Here is a 17893-nt window from a genome sequence, read left to right as displayed (position 1 = left end):
AAGGCCATTTCTCCTTCTGTCTTTTTCTGCTCAAAGGTCACTCACCATCTTACTTTTTTTCAGCCATCTCAGAAGTTTTCCATAAATTTAGACTATATAATGTCACTTAATGTGAATGTAGCTCAACATTCTGTTTTAGTACAGCTAATCTCACATTATTTTATTGGTCCTAAATATGTAAATCATCAGCAAATTTTTGTAGTTAACTTTTTTTTTTTGATGTGGACCACTTTTTAAAGTCTTTATTGAATTTGTTACAATACTGCTTCTGTTTTATGTTTTGGTTTTTTGGCTGTGAGGCATGTGGGACCATAGCTCCCCGACTGGGGATTGAACCCACACCTCCTGCATTGGAAGGCGAAGTCTTAACCACTGGACCGCCAGGGAAGTCCCTGTACTTAACTTTTAAAAATAATTAAAATAAGCTATTCAACACATTTTTCCTTAAAAAAAAAAAAATTCTTCTTAGGCTGGCCCTGGGCACATACATGACTTTGACATTTTTTCCATGGACTATTTTCTTATCTGTTCTACTGTGTCACATTTGTTCTACCTTCTCAAAAAGAAGCATTTAAAAATTCATCTACGTGCTCATGCATCGATACATTTATTAAATAAATCTATTGAACACCTACATACGGCACAGAAGAAAAGGCAGAAAACTAATCTGGGTTGCACAGAAAGTAATGAACTCAGTTAAACTTTTTTGTGAAAACAGGTGTTACTCAATCTACTGGAAATTACATTTCATTATGGGGACTCACAGACTCAAGGAAAACCAAGACCTAAATAAAAATAAAGTAATAAAAGCACTAGCCATTTACTTAGTGCCTGCTTGTACCTGACTCTGAAACTCTAAAATCATTACGGATGTTTTGAGGATTGTCTGATATAATTGTAATCTCTATTTTACAGATGAAAATAACAAGGTTCAGAGACATTAGGTTACTTGCCTAAAGTGAGGTGGCCCAGACACTACAGAATTGGAAATTGAACCTTAGACTTCATGATGCCAAAGTCTGTGCTTTTAATCACAATGTGTGTGTGTGTGTGTGTGTGTGTGTGAGAGAGAGAGAGAGAGAGAGAGAGAGAGAGAGAGAGAGAGAGAGAGAGAGAGAGAGAGAGAAAGAGAGAGAATGTGTTTAATAGAGAACTTCTGAGAAATGGCAAGAAAACTGCCAGGTATCCATAAAACAATAATTTAGGAGCTTCTTACTATACAAATAATTGTTAATCATATGGCTGAACTAAGGATCTCTCTCACTTTTGAACTAAGAAATCAAAAGCTTCCAGAAGTTGAGTCTAAATTTTACACTTACATAAGATACTTCATACAGAATGCTAAAGTATAATAACAAAAGAGCTCTGAAAATACTGGAAGCATTCATATTAGTATGATTTCATAATGTGGATAATAGAGGATTTAAGAAATTGGCAGATACAACTGCAGACTCATTTGTTATCATTCCTGTGAAGGGCAAGATAAATGAATAAAATGAGAAAAATGAAAAAAGAATGGCTAGCAATTTTAGGTAGTTTGCTTAATCTCCATACTAGGAAAGACTAAGCAAAAAAAAAAAAATCTCGAAATTTTATTTTGAAAGCACCTACAAGTGTATATGGTCTTTTTATACCAAATAACTTGGAATTATGAACTGTCAAATAAGTCTAATATTCTCTGATGATAAAATTGCTGAGTTTATTTGAAACTATGAAATGAAAAATGAGGTAATAATCAGAAATTCTTAAGAAAAGGAGTAGACAAAACAAAATTATAAGAGTTATGTTAAAAAATATTTTGAAACAAACATTACATCCCCATTACTGGTACAGAGCTTTTAAAACCTTATTTTGGTTTTAAGTTTTAATAAATATTGATATGTTTACATAATTACTGTCATAAGGAAGACACAATTTTAGGTCAGCTTTCTTCATCCTTTCTTTATTAAGCATTATTCTATTTTGCTCCATCATCTTGTAATTATAATATAGTAACTGTGTAATTTTCTACTAAGTGGATATAATTTCCTAAACTGTTTTCCTACTGTTAACAATTAAAGGTGTTTCCAATTTTTTGTTATTACAAATGACATGACAATGAGCATTTTTATATAATAATTTTCTGGATTATAAATTATTTATCGGCATAAGCTTCCAGAATTAGAATTAATGTGTAAAAAGCTATTAACATTTTTATCTTGCTAGACATTGCCAAATTACTTGTCAAAAGATGGAACCAAATTATATTGCAAAAATCTTTGCCAACAGAAGACATTATATATATAATTTTTGATTTTGCTAAATTAATAAGTTGGAAACTTATGTTCCATTTCTTTGAGTTCTTTGATAACAGAGTGCTGCTGGAGGCTGGGAGGGCAGCCATGTCCATGAAGGCTCCCCAGAGTTGGAGCGGGGAAGTGGAAAAAGGTAAAAAAAATACTAATTGTATTTCCTCGATTGTTATCTCTCACTCTTTCCTGCCTCTGTGTAACTTATACCCAGGTAGCTGGAGAAAAATCATGTGGCAGGGCAAATTGGTATTCCAATAAATTAATAATCACCAACTTCAAATGGATTTTCAAGACTGGAAATATTGCTCTGACTTACAGTAAGTTCTTTCTAATTCTCCTTAAGGACTATTTTCTTAGAAGCTTTACCTACCCTCCTCAAATTTTCCTCCATCCTCTCTACTTCCTTCACTCTGAGCTGGTGAGGTGCTTCATAACTCATTAAGAACACAGAAGTCAGTAAATAGTCCACTGCCAAATCCGTTAATTCATTAGCATTTGCATTGATCTTTGTATTCCCTTTCACTACAGGAGTTAAAGTTAAAAGGCCACGTGCACTACAGATAGCATTTCATTTTCTCTCATCTTCTCAAGTACTTCACAGCACTGCATTTTCTACAACCCATCTACTCCTTATGAATGATTCTTGCCAAAATTCAACCTCATTCTAGACTAGTAACTCCAACTTAAAATGTTAAAAACTATACGTGTAACATGAAAGCCTCCCTCCTCCCCTAATCCCTGCATATCTTCTTTAGCCAATTCATGTCTGAACTTTTCAAAATTGTTATCTTCATATATTGTTTCCATTTCCTCACGTCCCATTTACTCTCTAATTTACCTCCACCTGACTTCTCTCACCATAATCTCTCTGCCCACTGTCCTGAAATTTTACTTATGAAGGTCACCAGCGATCTCCATGTCAGCATAGCCAATGAATAGTTTTTGTCCTATTTCTAGGCTCTTTCCTTCTTTAAAAAAGAAAAACAAAAACAAAAACCCTTTTTTTTCTTCTATGCTTTTACACTCGCATCAACTTCTGTCCTGGTATATTTTACTGGCTTTCTGTGTTTAATCTGATTTCTAACATTCTATGAGTTTCCTTTATCTTCAGTGGAATAAACCACTATATGAAGGATTATTCTCAACAGTTAGTTCTCATAATAACAGTACTAGTAGCAGCAGTCAATACTTCTATAATGCTTATCATGTGCCAGACACTATTCTAAGACACTGTTTAAATACATATATATAGACACACACACACACACACACACACGCACACACACACATACATATATAGTTTTCCTCCTCATAGGTGTATGAAATAAGCCTATTATTATACCATGTTACAAATGAGAAAACTGAGGCAATGAGAGGCCAAGGTCACATGATCAGTACTTGGTGAAGCCCCGCCTGAGTTAATGCTGGAACTTTAGAGTAGACAAGTTAAATAATGTCTCACAGATTGGCCTTAAAACTGAGCAACATTTAGTTAATGACTTGTGAAGTATCAGAAAAAAAATGGAACATTTTAAATTGAATGGGAACTACTAAGTTATATATCAGTAACTAAGAATGACTCTTATTAAATGAAATTATTTTTCATTATTCTTTTGAAAGAAGAATATTCTTGTGTTAGTGTTTTACAGTTTTTTTCATTCACATATTTATTCATTTATTAGATACAGACTTCCTACACACCTTCTATGTGCCAGTGTCTGCTGCAAGCCTTGGAAGTTTCAGTGGTGAGCAAAAAATTACAAAGTCCTTGCTCTTAAGCAAATGTCCACTGGTGGAGGAAAACAGAGTAAACATGTACATAAATTTTGTACAGTGACAGAAATACGACTGGACAATGGGATGGAGAGGCACTGAGGAGGCAGGTCTCTTTGGTCAAGATACTAGTGGTGGCGTTTGAACCGAGACCTTAATGAACAGAGGGAAATTGGTCTGGGTAGAAGGATTAGCCAATCTAAAGCTGGGAGAGCAAGAAATAGAGATTGTTGCATCTGAGGGACTGAAAAAGACAACTGTGCCTCGAACCCCATGAAGGTCAGGGAAAGATGTAGCAAGTGACCAGAGCACATGGCCCCTGTGAGCCTGGCTAAGTAGTTGAAAACTTAATCTCTTTACAATAGATAGCCTTTAGAGGTTAGAAGCAGTGCAATAGTAGCATCGGATTTGTGCTTTTTAAAAGACTACTTTGACTGTTGAGTGTCCTACAAAAGCAAAATACTTGTGTCTCTGTGAAGTGCAGATAGTAAATTTTCAAAAGCCCAATGAGCTCATAAGCAGTTGGTTTACTAACTGTAATCATTTATCTTAACTAGACTTCATTAATATAAGCTTGGTGACCTTGAGGTACTGGGACATATTAGATTAGGGCAACCCAACTATTTTCAAATAGTGTGATTTGAAAAATTCTTGAAATTGTTGGGGTTCAGGAAGATTATTTTATTGCTGGGGCTGGATGGGAAGTTTAGAATAAGAAAAGAAAGTATGATGGCTGGCTTCCATCTATTCTCCCTTTCTGTGGGAGAAATGATGGTGGGGTGACTACTTTGCTGTTGACCCAATGCTTAAATTTCAGAGCTAGTTCAATCCAGTAAATATTTGCTGAACAACTATTATATGTTAGGCACCTAGCTGGAACTGGGAATATAAAGAGAATAATTAATAATAAAAGCAGGTATTACTAACAAGACACAGGCACTGTGCTAATGCTTAACATGCACCATCTCAAGTTACATTAAGTTACACACTAACCATATGGGGTAGGTGCATTTATTATACCATTTTCTGGGTGAGAAATCTAATCCCTTTAAGGGGCTTAAGTTATTCTCCAAGGTTACACAGCTAGTTAGGGGCATAGGCAGTACTTGGACTCAGGTCTGGTATCAGCACCAATTCTCTTAGCCATTATGCTCTCTAAGGACCTTACTTGAGAAGTTCAGGATTATACATATACGGGTACAACCAACCCTAAGACCATCTGGCAAAACTGGCTGCTTGAGAAGTCCTGGATTTATGTAAGATGCTCTTGGAATGGAGAAGATCGTGAAGGAGGGTCCCCAAAATACACTCTCTATACTAAGGGGCAACAGAAGAGAGAAAGAATTAGCCTACAGCAGTATGATATTGAGGACCAAGAAACAGTGTTTCTCTCTTTTGTGAATAGTTATTAAATTATTTCTACTTCAAAATATCAGAAAGAAATCACAGGACTATGGACAGTTTGCGAGCCACCCTATCTTAGAGTGAATCCTGGCAGGTGTAGAGCTCATAGTATGACCCTGGCACCTAAGTGTAGTTAAGTAAGCTTTTATTTTTCTTCAACCTTAAAGCAAAGTAGCTTTCTGATGGGTATAATTTAGGAAAGTCTTCAAAGAAAATATTTAAAGTCCACTATCTCAGAGAAAAGCAATTTTGCAAAAGCTCTATCAGCAAAAGCAAGGCCAAACACAGCAATTATTTAGTGAGACTTGTATTGTTATGTCATTGCTCATGTTGTTTCTTTATGCATTTACCTGGAAGAAGGCTTTTAATGTTCAACAATTGTCAAAGAGATAAAGACCCACACTGATGTGTCAGAAAGAGCTTTGCCCTGGAATTAGATCAGTTTAGGTTTGGCTACTTACTAGAATTAGGTAACATTCTTAATCTTTCTGAGCCTGTTTCCTATCTGCAAATAGGGATAACACTATCTATTACAGAGGGATGTGGTTAAATTAAATGACACATGTAAGTGAAATATATCCTTCCAGACTGAGAACATACCTAGTAAATGTTAAGTGATCTGCAAATATTCTGCTTTCTTGAAATGGATGAAACCTGTTATCATGATTTTAACCAATGGTCTAAATATCAACACAATATTTAGTTAAAAGTTATATTTGTTCTTTCACTGTCCATCTGCATTTTAACATATTCTAACATATTCTCTTTGATAAATTGTGTCAATATTAGTAACATTTGTCATTTAAGCTATTACTGTTCGTATGTTTAAAATATTTCAATGTGATATAAGTCATTACTCAAAGGGATGCCTAGCTGGCTTTGCCAAAGATTTATTTTAAGTAAAAAGAAAAGACACATTTTTCATTTTCACCAAGTTTTATTGAACAGTGTATTCATTAGCTGTATGAACTTTCTGGCCAACCCAATACAGTAGCCAAGACATGGAAACAACCTCAGTGTTTTTTTGTGGATGAATGGATGAAGAAAATGGGGTGCATACAACCTACTATTATTCAGCCATGATAAAGAAGGAAATCTAGCTATTTGTGACGACATGGGTGGATCTGGGGGGCATTATGCTAAATGAAATGTCAGACAGAGAAAGATAAATACTTTATGATCTCATATGTGAAATCTAAAATACTGAACTCATGATAGAAAGAATGGAATGATGGTTGCCAGAGCTGGGCGTTGGAGGTGAGGAAAATGAGGGAAGACGATCGAAAGGTAAGAACTTCTAGTTGTAAGACAAGTGAGTAATGGTGATGTAATGTACAGCTTGGTCACTACAGTTAACAATACCGTATTTTATGTTCGAAAGTTGCTAAGAGAGTAGATCTTCAAAGTTCTCATCACAAAGATAACATTTGTAATTATGTAAATTAAGGTTAACTAAACTTATTGTGGTAATCATTTCACACACTATATATATAACAATCATCACATTGTACACCTTGGACAGATACAATATTATATATCAATTAAATCTCAATAAAACTGGAAAAATTTCATTTATATTTTAGCATAAATATATCAAATTGGGTTTCTTGACAAGATGAGTAATAACTATAGATAAAAGGAAATAAGATATTGTTGTTGCTGTTGTTTGCTTTTCCAGAGTGCAAAACACTAAAAACGGGGGAGGTGAGTATGGGCTTGCAAATGCTGCTCCATGGGCCCTAATGCTGTGATACAGACATTTAGTCCAGATCTGAAAGAAAACTTGAGTCATTTCAAAAAATCTGCAGAACAGTCATGTTCAAACATGAAGAGATGAATAGATATCAGTAAATTCTTTTCCACACTGCAAGCAATCTGCCTTCAGCTTTCAGCAAAACCTCAGTTTTCGGGTTATGAGGGTAACAGTTCTGAAGCAACCAGTATGATGCTTAAACACCAGTGTTTTCTCCCCACGATGAATAAGTTTTCAGTCTCCCCACCAGTGCCCATCCCTTCTCCCCTTAATGTCTTGGCCAACATTCAACCATCAGCCCAGAAAACCCTTTCCCAGTTTCATTGCCTGTACATGACCACGTTATTTCAATCACCTTGGCACATTTATACTCCCTACTTCCTAAGGTAGGTATTATATATATGAGATTTTAAATAAAAGAATGCCTGTAAAGTACTTAATGCTCAACTCCTAGCACAATATGAATATTCCGTAACTGCTGACTAGCATTATTATTATATCATTTACATTAAAACTAATCTGTACTTTCTTTCACACACCCATGTTCTTTGTCTCCAACTGGGGTAAAGGAAATAAATGAACACTTATTATCTACAGTGAGAGCATAGAATGAATGCAGTGTAGGCTATAGAATTAGTGGTGTTCAAGCCTGAAACTGACCTGGATTTGAATTCCAGACCTCTCACTTACTTAGACTTTACTACGCCTCAGTTCCCTTACTGATAATTAGCGATAATAGACATTTCAGGGACCACGGTAAGGATTGAAAATATTATAATGTTTGGATGCAGAAAGGTCATTCATTACCTCATTTAATGGAAACTGTTAGATAATCTGATTGAGTTTTGAGAATCTGATAACGGCTCTGCATCCTTTTGCTAAAAATAGATAGGTAGATAACTATTCATAGCATTTTGCATATAATTCCAGGGCTTTGCTAATATGAAAATCAAAGGCTTTAGTTGGCACAAAGAACTCAGAGAAATTGTTATGGGGCAAGAATTATAATTCTTCTTGAAATATAGACTATCATCCTGGAGAAGAAAGAACAACATTTTAATGTGGTCAAATTTGGGTCAAAACTATGCACTTCCATAATGGTGTTTCTACCAGGTCTTGATTTGACTGGGATTGAAATTTCTGATGTTACTGTCCCCATCACAGACTTGAAGACCTGGCAGACAATCAAGTGCAACCTATAGTTAAAGGTCGCTCATCTAAAAAAATGGGTATGTTACTACCATTCTGACAAGAGCATTATGAAGATTAAGAAAAATCACAAATAAACTCTCCTAACACTTGACAGCCAAGTAATACATCTTTCAGCTCTTTCAATTCTTTTTCCTTCTTACCTTATTTCCTTCCCTGCTCTGAGTTCTCACTGTGTTTCATGTCCCACAATGCTGAAGTCATTGTAATGCTTTTACTCAGAAATCTCATTTAACATTTAGCATAGTAAATAAGAAAGCCTAAGAAGTGATTCAGGTAAACTGCCATTATTACATCATTCTGGTAACCTGATTTGTCCAGAAATGTAACTATGTGATTCTCCTTTACTTCTAGTTGCTCACCATTCATGGGCACAAATTGAGTGTATATCAGATATATTAAATTCCTGGAAAATTATCTGTGGTGTGATTTGGGGTTCTATTTGTGTACTATAGCTTTCCTAAAACTAAACTATTATCATTTCTACCCCTCTTCTGTCTGAAAATCCTCAAAACATAATTTCTAATTAATAGCTATACTAATTGGCATTATAGTCATTCTTTTCTGCTTTTTCTCTGATTATAAGTATCTTCTGACTCTTAAGTCAATCAAATGGGTTCTCTACATATGAGGAAGTTCAAAGAGGAAAATAGGAGGAGTAGGGTAAGAAGACATTCACACATAGAATCAGTGGAAGCCTTAGCAGTAACAGAACTAGTGAACTTAGAGCTAATTAATTAGCAGTCAGGAAAATTTTGTCATGTGTTGTCATTAATTGGTCAACTAGGGTAATTAGGTTTACAAACAATAGAAAGCAGAGTGGAAAATCTATTGGTTCTGCCAGCTTCTCCTGCTTGTTATCAGCGCAATTTTCTCCTAGTTTATGAAACGATAACAGTTCGCTATTAGAATTTAAATGCCATCAATATAAGATATGGAGATATGTGAAGCCTACTACACTTTCTTCGTAAACTAGTACTATAACATCATAAATTCCACAGTACAATGATTTAGTTGAAAGATAAAATTCATGCAGAGTACACTATTTGTTTAAACTTCAAAAAAATCAAAAAGGATTGCTATATCTTGGCACACTCTTCTTTGTAGAATACGTTAGAGCCGGCCTTTTTTGATTAAGAGCTACTGTTCTGTAGAGAACACTTTTTTCATATTCATAATCATCAGGCAAATCAAGGATCTGACTTCCTTAGAATCAGTGTTTTTTTCCTCACTTCTTAACAAAGAACAGAACAGCTGATAAGAAAACTAAAATCTCTTTTTTATTGATGTATAGATGATTTACGATATTATATTAGTTTCAGGTGTACAACATAGTGATTCAATATTTTTATAGATTATACTACATTTAAGTATCATAAAATGATGGCTATATTTCCCTGTGCTGAACAATAAAATCCATCTTTTGTTAAAAAAATAGCAAATGATGGAATGTTAGAAAATTAATTTATTTCCCATGAATAATGATCAATAACTATGGGACACTGGCCCATGGAAGTTAAGAGGCTTCTTTTTCCATGTGATTCTGAATACAAAATGTATCCATATTCAGGAATCGTTTTCAAAGTGAATTTTTTTGGTACCTTAATAATCATAATGGGTAGTAAGAGCAATTTGTTTTAACACTTATGTAGATAAGTGTTAAATATAAAATGATAAAACATAGGGTCTTTTCATTTTTTAATTTTAACTCTGTATATGAGACAAAGAAAACTAACTGCTTTCTATCATACTGTAGTTTTTGCTCAACTACTACTACCAAAATTCTTGAAAGATAGTATTACCTGTTTGTGTCCTTTCAGAACAACCCCCTTGCATACCAGTGCCATAAAAAAATCAATAACCTTGAGAGACCTTTCAAGGAAATCATTGTTATTGATTCATCCCTCAAATATGACCTAATTTAGCAACAAAAGTATGCTGAAGTTTATCGTTTCTTCTCAGTGAATTAATAACTCTGGAAGATTTAAATGTCTTTTCCTAGATGACAGAGGTGGCTTCTATACACATACACAATGGACACATACACACAAATAACATCCTGATATCCATTTTACATCTGTAATTCCACTCTGAATTCTCCCTGCCGTTAACCAACTCAAATGCCACATTACTCAACTCCTTTCCCTTGCTGGATGGATTGGGTTCAGGAAACAGGAAGCAATTTTAATGTCCTCTTTAGTAAACCTACACCCTATTTATGAACTAAGAAGAAATAGCTTTGGTTTCTATTTTCTGGTATCTTGAGCCTTTCATATGATTGCATGTCTCCAACTATATAGCTTGCAGAATTAGTATTATGATTAGAGATGCAGAAAAGTTTTGATGCCTAAAAATGTCTTCTCATCTACTAACTCATGGTTGGCACTCAACTCTCATCCCTTTATCTCTGAATCTCATCCCTTTACCTTAGATCTTTTTTTCCCATTAAAATTCAAATACTGGTTGTGCTTTAAGATCATAGTCATTTTTACCTCAGCCTGAATGATCCAAAAGCAAGTTTTGATGATGTGTAAGAGGGAAGAGAACTTGAGGGCATAAGTGTTGTGCAGAGGGTATTAGGGAATAGAGAAGACAGAGCAATAAACAGACTCACAGGGGAAACTCAGAAAGTGGAGCTTGATGAAACAAGCAAACATCACGGCTTTGCTAAGGTCTATTCTAATTAGTTATTATTCGTGTGTAAAAGTCTGCCTAAAAAGCATAACCTATGAGTGATCTGTGCCCCTGCATATTACGGATGTATAATATAATTCAAACAGTGCAAGGAACACACTGATTACCACATGGCCTCAGCCATGCTCCATTTTGTAGTCTGCCCACTTTGAGCATCAGAAAATGGATTGTAGAAATCTGGTTCATCTTATTTTAAACTTCTCATTCCCCAAATTTGAAATAGTATTTATTTAAAAACTAGGCTCTTTAAAAAGATCGCAAAAACACTATAAAGTACTCATTGAAAAGAACCTAACATTTACAACTGTAGTACATTATGTACAATTTATTGACTATTTCTCCTGAATACACATTTATGTATTTCATAATCTAACATTTATATTAAGTATAACTATAATATGATTCTGGTGTCAACCTTGACAAAGCTGGTGAAATCCTTTGCTACAAAAATATGTCTCTGCCTTATATTTTTGTTTCAGTATTAGTTTCCACATTTGCCAGCAAGATAGTTTTCATCCTACTAAACTAATAGGCCACTTACTTGAATACTGGATAAAATACAAATTGCAGAGAATTCTCCATTTCTGTCTATAATTTTAAAAAACTTCAACTAAAAGTGCAAAGATTTTATCAATTTCTGTAACTTGCTCTCTTCCTAAACCTACTTGCTTCTTACATCAATATTTCAGTTTCTGGTTTTAAATAACTGTGACTCTCCTTCAATGTGTTCTCTGTTAAAGGCTTTCTCTCCCTTTAGAATTGTTAGTAGGAGAAGTGGTTGTTTTTTTGTTTTGTTTTGTTTTTTGCGGTACACGGGCCTCTCACTGTTGTGGCCTCTCCCGTTGCAGGGCACAGGGTCCAGACGCGCAGGCTCAGCGACCGTGGCTCACGGGCCTAGCCGCTCCGCGGCATGTGGGATCTTCCCGGACCGGGGCACGAACCCGTGTCCCCTGCATTGGCAGGCGGACTCTCGACCACTGCGCCACCAGGGAAGCCCAGAAGTGGTATTTCTGTGGGAAGAAAACAGCATCTTCTCTACTACTCAGCTGTCAGGACTACAGAGCTACATCCTCAGTTGTATAATCAAAAACCTGGCCTGGCATCAACCAGTGGGATTGAAAACCACTTTTTCAATTCCTTGCAATTAAAATATTTACATCAACTTCTCTTTGTTTTAACAATAGCATATAGAACCCAGTGTGGGTGTGGCTCATGATTCTGCTTCTCTCACTCACGATCTTAGACTTCTTGCTTCCAACTTCTTCATGAATGTGCCTTTAGCAATTGCTGTGGGCCAGGTTTGTTTACTGCTACTGGTTTCCAACAGTTCAATGCCCTGAGGCATCTCTTGAAAGTATTTCTTTGCTACAAAGTATTTCTCTCCCCTGCCCTCACCCCACTCTCGGATTCTGTTGCTTATTTAAGGTTTGCATCTGTAAATAGTCCTTTGGGTTTGTTTCCTTGGTGGGCTGGCTGTCTTCCAAGATTTTGTTGTTAATCTTGTCTGACATTTTAAAGATGACCTTTTGGTGTTGTTATAAAACTTCTCAAGAAAAGGAAAACAGAAGCGCTCATCTAACCCTCTTCTAAAGACTATGCAAAAAAGCCAGTTGTTTTAAAACATTATGCCTGGTGATATAAATGGCTGCAGCATATTATATCTGCACCTGCATGTTTTTAACTTCCAGAAACTAAAAATCAGCTCTGCAACATGGAATCAGACATGAAGAAAAAGCAAAGAAAAAGCCAGTATTGAAAATTTGCTGCCTGATACGTGAATGTATTGGCGAACAAGCCTGCTACTTCTCATATTTACATAAAGACAGTAGTCAAATGCCCAATGCAGTAAAAGAAACAATTCTTCTATGAGAAAAAAGAGTGATGCTACTTAGAGTTATGAACATGAACTTTAGGAAGTTTAGAGCTGAAAATAATCTTGGAGGCCTCCTTTTATAGATGAGGAATATGAGGTCTATTGTGGTTAAGTGAATTGTCCAAGCCAGAGATGGGACTAGGGTCAAAGTTGAGGTCTTCTGCCAGGGTGTTCAGCTTACTCTTTGAACCTGCTGGGTGTTTACATATTGCATCAAGAGAGCCCATACGTACTGGATTTTCTTCCATTTACTAATAGAAGCAAGTTAGTGCCTTTACAGGTATTGTAGTATCAAATCAGCCCATTTAGTCAAACTAGTAAAAATTACTCAATCTAGGAGTCCCAAAGCGACAATGCTTTGTAGGCTTTTTCTTTTCTTTTTTTTCCACTGGAAATGGGAATTAGATAGATAATGCATGTTTGTGTGTATGTATGTATACATATATATATATATACTTATATCTTGTTCAAATTTAAAAGAATACAATTTTTTATAGTCTAATTATGTATGACATAAAAATAGAACATGTCGTTAATCAAATATATTTGTAGTATTTATTTTTGTAAGTAACTTCCTTTATATATCTATACAGTTTTAAAGATAATGGGACGACACAGAAATATTATTCATTTTCAAGCTAACACTGATAATGTTTTGTAAGTGCCCTAAATTATGTAAAGACTAAAAGTTCCATTGTTCTATCTATTCTATGGAAAGTGGTTGATGTTTAGCTATGAAATAATGTATCAATCTCAGGAAACAATTCTTAGGTTAAAAAACTCATTTTCCCCATGATGTCTTTTCACAAAGATTTAATTCAAAGAATTTGCCTTTGTAAGATCTCAATCACTTTTCACCATTGTTCCCATGCATGTTCCTGTTAAGGGTGCCTGATTCTGCTGCGAAGCAACCTTGCAGTCTGGTTGGGGCATGATGATGAACTAATAATTATTTTCAATATGTCTGTTTGGATAGGGTCTTTGTAAGAATATCGTGATACTTTTGTCTAAGAGGCTGTGTAAGAGGGTTCTTCATTTCAGCTTACAGTTCTACAGGAATATAAGTGATAGAATGATGTTTTCCAGAAGAGTTGGAAGAATGTCAGGAGTACACTAGAAAAGCACTAGGTCTTACTTCCTCCCGGTATGTTTTTCTAGAAAAGGGTAAAAATCAGTCAGATGACAAGTCAAGAAATTTACCAAAGGATTTCAAAGAAATATGAGGAACATCAGTATTCCTTTTATTGACTAGATTAAATTACTGATTTTTCCTTCTCATCCCAAATTCTTAAGAAAAATCGTCAAGCCATATTATGTTGAAAAATAAGTCCCATGTAAGCGAGACACGGGTATTTGAATTTTATCAGCCTTCCAGATAAAACTAAATTGTTGATTAAATCCTCTCCATCCTGCTTGCTCTTGTCCCAGACATCCCTCTCCAGTTCAGGAATATCCTCCTTTAAATAGCTTATTTAACCATATGTGGCTGATGCCAGAAGCCTTAATATTTTCTGTACGGTATACTGGGATATATAAGGGGACTACCATCATATCTCTAGCATGTAGTGAGAGTTAGTAAATAGCATTCCCAGTGTGTATCTGGAAAAACAGAAAGGTTGTTCCTTTAAACAATCTTTTTTGGTGATAAAGCAAAGAATCAAAGGTATTTCATTACTAAAGAATCAGAGAATGTCTTAACTCTAAGAGAAGAGCACTTCTAATGTCATCTCAATATCCATCCAATCCAGAAGCAGAGCTGATGGCGCTACCAAGAGACAGAGCCTCCTTGTGGTGACACCACCTTCAAAAGTTTTGGAAGTTACCCCCAAACATCACCAGTTTTCTTTACAACCTTGCTTGTCTCTAGTATTTAAAGATACATCTGATACTTATTGATTCTATTTATATTTTGAGGGTGATCCCTTCTTAGGGATATCATCTCATATGCAAAGTTAAAAGTATTGATCATTGTTCTCTCCTAAACTTAAACTATTATAATTTATGTTCAAGGCAGCCAAGTTTAATAGCTTTATGACTTGGGGCCATAAAGGTGAGTGTTTAAATCTTGGTTCACTGTTTGGTAGGTGGTATATGGCCACTCCAGCTATGTTTTCTTACTTATAAAATAGGGTTTGCAGTGCTTTCTTCACACATAAAGGATTAAATTTGATATGCTAACATAGTGTCTACCATATGGTGTACATTAAATGTGAGCCCTCTTTCCTTTCTCCACTGGGTGTGGCCAACTTCTAGTTTTCTAGGATTTACTAGAAAATTTCATACCTTCTAGGAATATATGGCTTCTGATCATATTCCCTTACCATCTTCATTTTACTAAACTAAAGACTCTTCATTTTTTTGTAATTCCCACATTCTTATTTCCTATCTCAGCTACTTTTCTGTTAATTTTTTAGAATTCAGTTTATTTTAGCAGGCATTAATTGAAGTAAGGGGAATTACAGTAGGTCCTGTGGTTACAAATGTAAACAGGACCCCTGTTCTCAGGTACCTTATAGTCTAGTGTCAAGAGTAGTAAACAGACAAAAAATTGCAATTTGACCTGATAAATTCTGTGATATTGGTAAGCCTGTGACAACACAAGTGAAATATCTAAATCAGATTAGGGAGGATGGGAGATTAAAGGTAAAGGAGCTTGCCGTACTTGTAGGCCTTTCTCTAGAGTTGGCAAACATCTGTAGCTGTGTTCAAGGTTTAGATTGACCAAGACAGCCTTAACATTCCTTTCAGCTTAATAAAACTTTAGACAGGTTTCTTCCTGACTTATAGGCCCTTGACCTCCCCTTATTTAGAACATTTACTCTAAAAAACATACAAATTCTTTTTTCACCCCTTTGACACATAAATCTTCTTCTAGTAATCTTGCCAGATTTACAACCCAGGAATGTCTTTCTCAAGGACATGGGAGCCATTTTTCAAAATGTAATCATCAAGAAAGATAGCACCGCATCCTCTGTGGGAGGGCAAGAGTCTAACTTCAATAAGTGCTGATTAGCAAACACAGGTGGCCTAATCACATTAACCAGTCTCCTCCTAATGTCCTCCAGTACCAGTCCACTAGCTCACTCCAGAACTGATAAACTCTCCCACCTTTTGTTTCAGCAGAGTTTAGTCTAATCTCTCTCTCCAATTGCAATAGTTTTGAATAAACTTTCCCTTGCCTGTTTAAGTCTGTCCTTGGACAGGATGCATCCAGGTTTTGTACAAGGGGAAAAAACTGATTTTTGCCCAATAATCTACTCACTGATGCCTGGCACTTGGTCAACTTTTGTAATTGCTGATTAAAATAAGTCCATCATGTCAAGGTCTAGGGGGAAATGTTTTCAATGGCTCTAAACACTTTGAGCAGTGATAAATGAAATCTCTGAGTTCACCATCTTCTAACTGGAACTAGAATTATTTTTCCAAAAATATATTTCTTTACACTTATGCACAAAATGAGCCTCTGCCTCAAAGAGACTGTGAGTAGGCTCAAGTATCCATTCGTCCTAAAAGCTTTATACTCATTCTTTTGGTATTTCAATTATCTCAAGTGTTCAGAATCATGAATAAAGTTGGGAGCAATTCATGAGGATGTTAATCAACTATAAATTACTCAACAAGGGCTCCCCTTATTATACTCTCCATGAAGCTCTCTAGAGGATCAGCTCAGGTACTGGCCTCATGCGCAGTCTAGATTGAGAGAGGATTTCAAATAATTGATGGTTTTAGCCAAAATTTTGAATTCTAAAAATGGATGGAAATTTGGAAATTCTAAATCAATCATAACAAATTACAAATTATCATCAAGAAAGACTGCATAATAAAAATTTCTAAAGGTTACTGTAGAAATGAAGCTTAAATTCAAATTTAATTCTAAGGTAAATAAAAATATGTATTCCATTTTCATTTTTTTCATTATAAAATGTATAAAACCAGAATTTTCCTTCTAATGTGCACATTTGGTGTACTTGCTTTTTCTTTCCAAAAAAAGGTTTCACTAACTTAAGGTCATATACAACATATGGCACCTTAGAATTAAGGAAATATGGGAGAATGATTCTGATTACCTCCTCATGCTACATGAAAATTCATTACTTCAAACTTTCTTGGACAGTTTTTAAAAAGATGCCAGTTATCTAACTCATACAAACACCCATATACATATGTACATCTTTCTTGTTGGGGAACAGACTTATATTAGTGTAAATAAGTGGTAATTAAAGTTAATGTGTTCATTTCATATACTTATAATTTAAGATATAGTAGAAATTGGTTTGAACATGATATATACCTTTTTAAAATATATTGGAGACTTATATAACCACCTCACAGTGCCTATATTTGTCCATTATGAGGTTTAGAATATACTTTACTACTTAAATGAGTTGAGTATGATATTTTGTAATTATACCTTTGCTTTTATCATATATTGTGGATGTAGAGTCTTTGGTCAGAAACATACCGTCTATATTATAAAAAAAATTTCTATAGTTTCATTATAGAAAAATGCAGTATTCTTTTAATATATAATTTAACATGAAACTAGGACAGATTTTCAGCAAAAGAAGGGAGCTGCATATATTTGGCTTTTACTGGCAGGCCTGTTTCTGCCCAGTAATTACCCAGTCTTTACATACATGTTACAGTTCAGGGCTTTTAAGGAAATCCAGCTTTCTTTGCTCTCTGATCTTTTCTTCTCACAAAATACTTAGCAAACACATAGCTATTAGCTCCATATGAAGTGGTTGTATACATCAGGTATTTTTCACAAGCCCACTTAACCAAGGTGCCAAGTAATTTGACTAGAATCCAAACCAAATCAGTTGAAGAGCTAAGTGTGCAAAAATTCGTGTAACACACTAGATTCCAATGAGCCAGTTTTATTAACACTGCATC

At 35.1% G+C, this 17893-nt stretch overlaps 1 long non-coding RNA gene across 4 annotated transcripts in view; it reads right to left on the bottom strand.

Annotated features, from left to right (window-relative positions):
- LOC125961835 (uncharacterized) overlaps positions 1-17893 on the bottom strand; it is an 89442-nt gene that overhangs the window by 48118 nt on the left and 23431 nt on the right. The window contains exon 1 of one of the 4 annotated variants that reach the window (XR_007472903.1): positions 11950-11972. The exons of the other annotated variants lie outside the window; for them this stretch is intronic. This is a non-coding gene — a long non-coding RNA (uncharacterized LOC125961835). Of the gene's footprint in view, positions 1-11949; positions 11973-17893 lie in introns of those variants that run through there. 4 annotated transcript variants of the gene reach the window in all.

The sequence above is a fragment of the Orcinus orca genome, chromosome 17, assembly GCF_937001465.1.
Source record: "Orcinus orca chromosome 17, mOrcOrc1.1, whole genome shotgun sequence".
Classification (NCBI taxonomy): domain Eukaryota; kingdom Metazoa; phylum Chordata; class Mammalia; order Artiodactyla; family Delphinidae; genus Orcinus; species Orcinus orca.
This window is presented reverse-complemented; position numbering and strand designations above follow the sequence as displayed.